The sequence below is a fragment of the Amborella trichopoda genome, chromosome 7 (genome assembly GCF_054954075.1).
Source record: "Amborella trichopoda isolate Santa Cruz 75 chromosome 7, AtrichopodaSantaCruz75HAP2 v2.0, whole genome shotgun sequence".
NCBI classification, from domain to species: domain Eukaryota; kingdom Viridiplantae; phylum Streptophyta; class Magnoliopsida; order Amborellales; family Amborellaceae; genus Amborella; species Amborella trichopoda.
This window is the reverse complement of record NC_142342.1, coordinates 33,772,617-33,780,591: the sequence shown is the minus strand read 5'-3', so window position 1 is coordinate 33,780,591 and position 7,975 is coordinate 33,772,617.

The following is a 7,975-nucleotide window of genomic DNA, read 5'->3' as shown; positions in this document are numbered from 1 at the left end:
CCCGATCCAACCTGCCGGGTCCAAATCTTGGACCCGGATCGGGTCACGTCCGGTCGTTGGGTGCCAAGTTGGGTCTAGATCATTTGTCCCCTCTAGATAGTGAGAGTTGTTAGGTCCACCAAATTCCACGAGCAAATTGTGGTCTTTATGCTAGAAACGAGATTCTATAGTATTTTTCTGGGTTCAATTATAGTAAAGACACTATAATATTTGTGAGCATGAGTGCTTTAGAACACTTTCCATCTCTTGCTTTAGAACACTTTCCATCTCTTTACTCCATCTTTTTGGAAATAAACAATTAATTTAATTAATAAATTTCAGGAAAAGGGAAAATATTGAGAAATGATAGGCGAAAAACCTTGTCTTTAAAAGGAAAGTGAAAATGGAGATCATATGATTATTAATACAAAATAATAAAATATTGAGTTAAAAATATCCATCGCAATAAGTTGCATCATCTTTAAACTTCATTTTAACTATAAAATGGATATAATTGACAACAAATACAAAGACATAAGATATGTTTTCAAAATTTATATTTTCGATAAAATAACGAAAAACCATAATGCAATTATTTTTTGAAAACTGAAAGATCTCGATTTTAAGTAAATTTTAGTGATCTTTGAAATACTTTTGGGGCCAGATTGGCCGGTCAAACAATATGCCGATCCGACCAATTTTCATGATGAACAATCAGAGTCACCGATTCATATTTTTTAACATTGGGTTATATGTAATATCTTCTTATTGTGATGTCAATATTGCTTTTTTTTTTAATATTATGTATTTTTACTGCTCTAGAGAGACTACTACATTTTGCAATATTACACCCCTTTTGGCCAGACCATTTGCCAATTTGTTAGCCTCCCTATACGAATGCCTATCAGCCTGATTTGCAATAACACATCCATATAATCCTTCAAAAAAAATGGTCTCACCCTCATAGTTCCTCACAACTCATCCCAATCTTGCTAGTCCCTAATTTTCCAGAGAACTACCATCAAAATTTAACTTTTTTCCCATTGGCAACGGTGGTTCCCATCGTTCTTTCCCCTTCCTCATAATATAATTTTGCTCAATCAAACTAACGAAATTCAAATCCACATCTACCTTCGACACTTCCACCCTCTCCTTAATACTAGAAGACCAATTCTATACAGAATGTCCAATAGTTCAGCATTCAATCCCACCTTTTCAAAAGTTCTCCTATTCCTCTCTATCATATTTCTCACAAGATGGCAGCACAAAATATCTTCTAAATCACCTTCCCAACTTTTTATAAGCAGTCAAAGCTGAAATGCTCCAAAATATCCTTCTGACAATGTGGTATGACATATGCAATTCTTATCATTTGAAATTCCCAGCACCAAATACTACACGTAAATCTCTCAACAAGTTAACTGTAGTAAATTGTCATCCGAGACTATGTTATAGAAGCATCTAATATTCCAAAAACCTCTCGAACCCCTATTGCCATACAACTCATTTACTTTTGCCATATAATTCTGTGAAGAAAATAAGGAAAAATTATATGAGAAGAAAAAATAGATATGGAGAGAGGAATGTTGATGTGAAGCTTATAGATTACTGGAGAGATTAGCAGATGGCTCTGAGATTTTTGTGCATCCTAATTATTGGGTGAGTGCGACCATTAAAAGCCCCATAAGTACTATAAAATGAAAATATATAGTAGAACATGAACTCGGTGGGAGTGTGGTCCCATGTAGACCAGACTAAGAAAACATAGTTTGCTGATACTGGACTGTACTTGACGTGCTAAGTCGGTCTAGTTGATGAAAACCCATATTATCTGGGCATAAAGAAACAAACTGATGAAGGTTATATGGGTTATCCATTGATGAGATTAAAGTATGTCTGAATAAGTGAGCCGAGGGACTATGTGACCCTTGTGTGTGGTGGAGACCTTTAGAGACGGGGTCAAAACCTCATCATTTGTACCATTACACAGCATACACATCGATATCTGTTTTTGGGAAAGCATACCACATTTCAAGGTGAAATGTATGCGTGTACAAGAGATACCCCATGTGCACCATTGAATTATGGATTACATCATATCAGGATGACCTTGGTTTCGCCTCTAGGATGACCTAAAGTCCATATATTGGGACTGCGACTCCTTGCCTATTAGCTAGACTTTCATGACCCATTAATGATCCCCTGTATAGACTGTGGGTCATGGGCAACGCTGGGTCGATTTGAAAAAGAATGTGTGGTTCGTAGTTCGCGGTTGGACATGGAGTGCTCCAATAGGTATTTATTCATATACCATATTGAGCATTTTCTCATCAAAGTATTTAATTTTATTTATTTTAATAATATATTATTTTTAAAAATTTTATTATTATTTTTTTTAATATCTAGATATTTTATTTATCAAATTTGAATTTATGAAAACAATGATATTGCTTTTATAATAATTTAAATATTCAAATAATGATTTTATATTTTTAAATTATAAAAATAATATAATTGCATAGGAGTCTCAATAGATCATTTGGACCCACCATTGTATATTGGGTGGAGCCCATTATGTGAGCCAGTGGGTGGTACGTACCACCTATGGAGACTTTCTATTTTAAAACATCAAGCTCTAAAACCTTGTGGGATAAGATTGTGGTGTTTTAGAAAGTTTAAGTCTTGAGAAAATTTTAAATGAAATTTTGGTATATATGGGAAGGTTTATGTATAAAATAAAAATTGATAATATTATGATATATTAATTTTTTATTTGAACAAATCGATGGAAAAATGGTTTAGAAAGTAGGGGATTCTAGCACCTTTCATAGGATGTTGATGGCCTATTTATAGAATAGAGAGCTCATATATCTCATCCTACAAGTCACACAAGATCATTGGTGCATATTCAATCACATATGAGTGGCAAGCCAAATAAAAGCCTAAGAAATCCTATTATTGTTCAAGCACTATAAAAAAGGGTTGATCCCTACCCAAATCTCTACACTTCTGAATTTCCATATCTCTCTTTTAACCTACCAAAGGGGGCATGCCCCACTGAGAATATATCTCTCTCTCCATTAGAAACTTTCTCTCTCTCTCTTGAAAGACCTAAAGGGGGGCACTCCCCACTCTCTTTCATCCATGGTTTCTCTCATGGTGTCTCTCTCATGTTCTCTCATCTTGCTTTGAGGTTTAGATTATAGGGTTGTAGTAGAAAAGAGAAGCATCTCTTTCAAAGTAAGTTGCTAAGGATATTCACCTAAAGATTTAAGTTTATGATCTAAGGGTTCATGTTCCATTAGTGTGACTTGTCCAAAATTGTTTTCTCGATTGAGATTGAAGGTTCACTATTAAATCCCACGTCATTCGAAGGTAGTGACTCAGTGTGGGGCGTAAGAAGCCGGTTGAGGTAATCTCCAGCACCCTCTTTTGTTTCTTGCTTATTTGTTTTATTGCATTCTTCATTCACAAGCATTGGTTATGTCTTTTCTTTTGTTAATGAAAAGTATGGTTTTAAATAGCTTCAAGTTTTTGAGATCCTATTGTATTCTTTTCTTGTATTTTATTTTATTTGAAGTTATTATATTGTAAAATGGCTACTTGTGAGTGACCTAGACCGTGAAGAAAAGAAACGAATTGAAAAAGAAAGAAAAATTTATTATATACTCTAGATCAGTGTTTAAAAAAACGTCGAGTCGAACCGGACTCGCCCGGTTCGACTCGGGAATCGCCATGGACGGATCGAATCGGCGAAAAAAACGGGAATCGTCCGGTTCTAGAGAGAACCGGACGATTCTGCATAGTGACTCGCCGATTTAACTGTACGGAATCGGCGAGTCACGTAAGGATTTTTTTTTTTTTTTTTTTTTTTTTTTTTTTTTTTTTTTTTTTTTTTTTTTTTTTTTTTTTTTTTTTGATAATCCATGATAGATTTTTTTTTAATACTTGATCGATTTTTTTGTAATCCATGATCGAATTGTTTTTTTTTTTTTTTTGTAATCCATGATTGAATTTTTTGTTTTTTTTTTTTTTTGTAACCCATGATAGAATTTTTTGTAATCCATGATCGAATTTTTTGTAATCCATGATCGAAATGTTTGTTTTTTTTTCTTGTAATCCATGATCGAATTTTTTTTTTTTTTTTTTTTTTTTTGTAACCCATGATAGAATTTTTTGTAATCCATGATCGAATGTTTTGTAATCCATGATCTTTTTTGTAATCCATGATCGAAATGTTTGTTTTTTTTTTTGTAATCCATGATCGAATTTTTTGTTTTTTGTTTTTTTTGTAACCCATGATAGAGTTTTTTGTAATCCATGATTGAATTTTTTGTAATCCATGATCGAATTGTTTTTTTCTTTTTTTGTAATCCACGATCGAATTTTTTGTTTTTTTTTGTTTGTTTTTTTTTGTAATCCATGATCGAATTCTATGTAATCCATGATCGAATTTTATGTAATCCATGATCGAATTTTTTGTAATCCATGATTGAATTTTTTTAAAATTTGTGATTTTTTTTTTTTAATCCATGATCGAATTTTTTTTTGTAATCCATGATAGAATTTTTTGAAAATTTGTGATTTTTTTTTTAATCCATGATCGATTTTTTTTTTGTAATCCATGATAAAAATTTTTGAAAATTTGTGATTTTTTTTTTTTAATCCATGATCGATTTTTTTGAAAATTTGTTTTTTTTTTTTTTAATCCATATTATTCAAAGAGAAAATGAAAGAGATGATGATTCTGAGGCCACCCTATCCCAGCCATATTATTCACATATCGAGTCCCAACAACAACAGTGTAGGGATGAGCACAACAGTGCAGGTGAGCATGAAGGATGGTCAATTTTTAGGGATTTTAGATTGGGAACACAACAAAACACTAACACTCAGGGATTTGGGAATAGTTAGACGCCTACTAATATCGATGATTCGTTTTTAGATCGAATCAATGAATTGTTAAACGAATTCAATCAATGGCACCAGCGTGACCAAGAAGAGCAATAACGTCGTCTATCATTTTATTTTTAGATCATATGTTACTAATTTTATGCTTTATTGTAGTCCATGTATGTTGATATACTTATTCTATGATAATTCTATGTTTATCCTTTTGTGTGATGTAAATTAAATGCTGAATGGCGGTTCATGCAGGGAAAGAACATATCAATATTCGCATATTCAATCAAAAACATGGAAATTCTTAATGGAATACCCTCATTTCTTATTGAATTCCTAAAAAACAATATTTATAATGAATTTTAATATTTTTTTCGGATTTTTTTTAAGCTTTATTCTGACCGATTCACCCGATTCCCTATCCGGATCGTCGATTCGTCGATCCGGATCGGTTTTTTGGGAGCCCGATCCGGGTCACCGATCCGTTTTTTAAACCATTGCTCTGGATAGATCACGCGTGTTCTTCTTTCATTGGTATTAGAACTATTGATACTTGTTGTCATTACTAGTATTTTCTCTTTATTGCGTCCAGGTCTAACTTGGGAATAAGATATGGTTGTCTACACCTTTCTCTCCGAGATCCTAATATCTGAAAGGTTTGATAGGACCAACTATGTTTCTTGGAAAAGAAAGATGGGTATGTGCTCCATGATGAAAGCTTGCAAGAGAAACTCCATGAACAATCTCCTTTTAGTCCAAGTGACGACTCATCTCAAGAAATTAAAGATGTGTACACACTTGGAAGCACAAAAACATCAAGTGTGGAAACATCATTTTATGTGCAATGATCGACTCATACGCTTCCGAATATGAAATCTATGAGAGACTTGAAAGGGAGTTCCAGAAATGACGAAGATTAAGCAAATCTATAAACGTTCGAAAATCTTGAAAATAGACGATCCAGATAATGTGTTTGAAGATGAATTATTTTTAGGACTAAAAATCTCTCTTTTTTACATGCCTATGAATCTCAAGGTTGAGATAATCGATTTGAGGGTTTTCTAACTTATATAATCTTCTCTAATTGGTTTTTTAGGTGTACCTTAAGATTGACACCTTATATAAACTTTTTCCCATATTATAAATCTTGCTTATTCAACAATGATGGCTGTCTAGAAATTACCCAAAATAAACGTCTTTCTTTTTTAGATTTCACTATTAGTAAATCATGCAATTTTACTTCCAGTACAATGGGAGCCCTAGCAAAATGCATTACTACATCACTCCAACACTAAAGGATTCTTGGTTATAGATGCCATAGAACCTCCCATCTGTTTGGCCTGACCGGACTCATTCCTATATAATTTTTGCGTAGTTCCCAATGGTCGGAGTAATGACTCCAAAGTAGAAATTTCAATTCCAATGGGTGTGGTTTGTATAGAGCTGACGATCTAAACCATCAAAGTAAAATGCACCTTCAAATAGTGTCGAGAAATATGGTTTCAATCCAGAAATCTTTGTCATAGTCTTAAATTATATTTTCATCTTCAATTATAAAGTTTAAGGCTTCAAAAATAATGTAGATCGCGCAGATCTATGAAAACTTGAAAATCTTGAAAATTGCCTGTCAAGAAATGCGTTACAAGATGCATTATCTCTAAAACTTAAAATCAATTATTTTTTTCCATTTCCGTACATCTTGATGTCAAGATGATCAATTTGAGGATATTTGAGCATCAACACAACCTCTTCTAGTGAAGTTTTGAGGTGGGCCCTAATTTGATTGTTTAGAACCTCGGCTCTATATAAACTTTTTCCATTCCTAATATATATATTATACAAATGATGTCATCTATCATCATACTTGGCCATTTCCAAATCCTAAAACATCTAGGGCTGGCAATGGACCTGAATCCGACCCTGGACCCACCGGATATACTTGACACGGGTCCGAGGTTTGGACCCACGAGTATGGTCCGAGTCCTTCAAAATGGACCCAAAGATTTTCGGATACGGGTCTAAATATTAGTGGACAATATACGACCCAAGACCTGAAATTCCCCCTTGTGTTTTCTCACTCTAGCTATCCTTTGTTACCTCCACTCTCACCATCATCAAGGTAATGAAACTCAAGATTAAGTTCGCTGGCTTTCTCAGAAAACCCAATTCATTTGTCTACTTAATCTTCACCACTGTTTCAAATATTTCTCGGATAATCAGCCTTGAATGGAGCTCCTCAAACGGTTATATAAAAACCAAATCAGTTTTTTTCCACTCGACATTTTTGCTCCTATGCTCAGAGATTCCTCTGCAAATCCGTCATCAGTGAAGCTCCAAGTTGTTTATACAAAACCCCGCTTCCTTCTTTGCAAAAAAGGCAAGATTGGTCCCTTTTGTTCAAAGCTTCCCATGTAGCGGTGAGAAAAACTTGGAGTTAGATTTGAAACCCTTTTCGGACCGTATCTAGATCTGGGTATGGATCCAATTTTGGATCCAAAATCCAGTTTCAGATCAAAAGAATCAGGTCCAAATTGAAATTCGGATTGGATCCAGATACATGTGGATATGATTTGGATCCAACCCGATTTTTTTTAAAATAAGATATTTTTATTTTATATATATAATTTTTTTAAAGGGTCCGGTTTGTATAGAGTCGAGGCTCTTAACAATCAAAGTAAACCGCACCTTTAAATACTGTCGAAAAACATAGTTTCATATTTAATTATAAAATGGAAATCTTTGTGATAGCTTTGAAATATATTTCATATTTAATTATAAAATTTAAAACTTCAAAAATAGTGTAGACCAAGCATATCTATGAAAACTTGAAAATCTTGAAAATTGACGGTAAAAAGTGCGTTACAAGATGCACTATTTTCAAAACTTGAAATCCATGTTTTTCTCACGTCCATACATCTTGATGTCAAGATTATCAATTTGAGGATATTTGAGCATCAAAGCAATCTCTTCCCGTGAACTTCTTTGAGGTGGTCTCTAATTTGATTATTTAGAGCTTCAGCTCTATATAAACTCTCTTTTTCTAAAAAGTATACATATACACACACACATTAATTCAGATCCAGGTACGATGTAT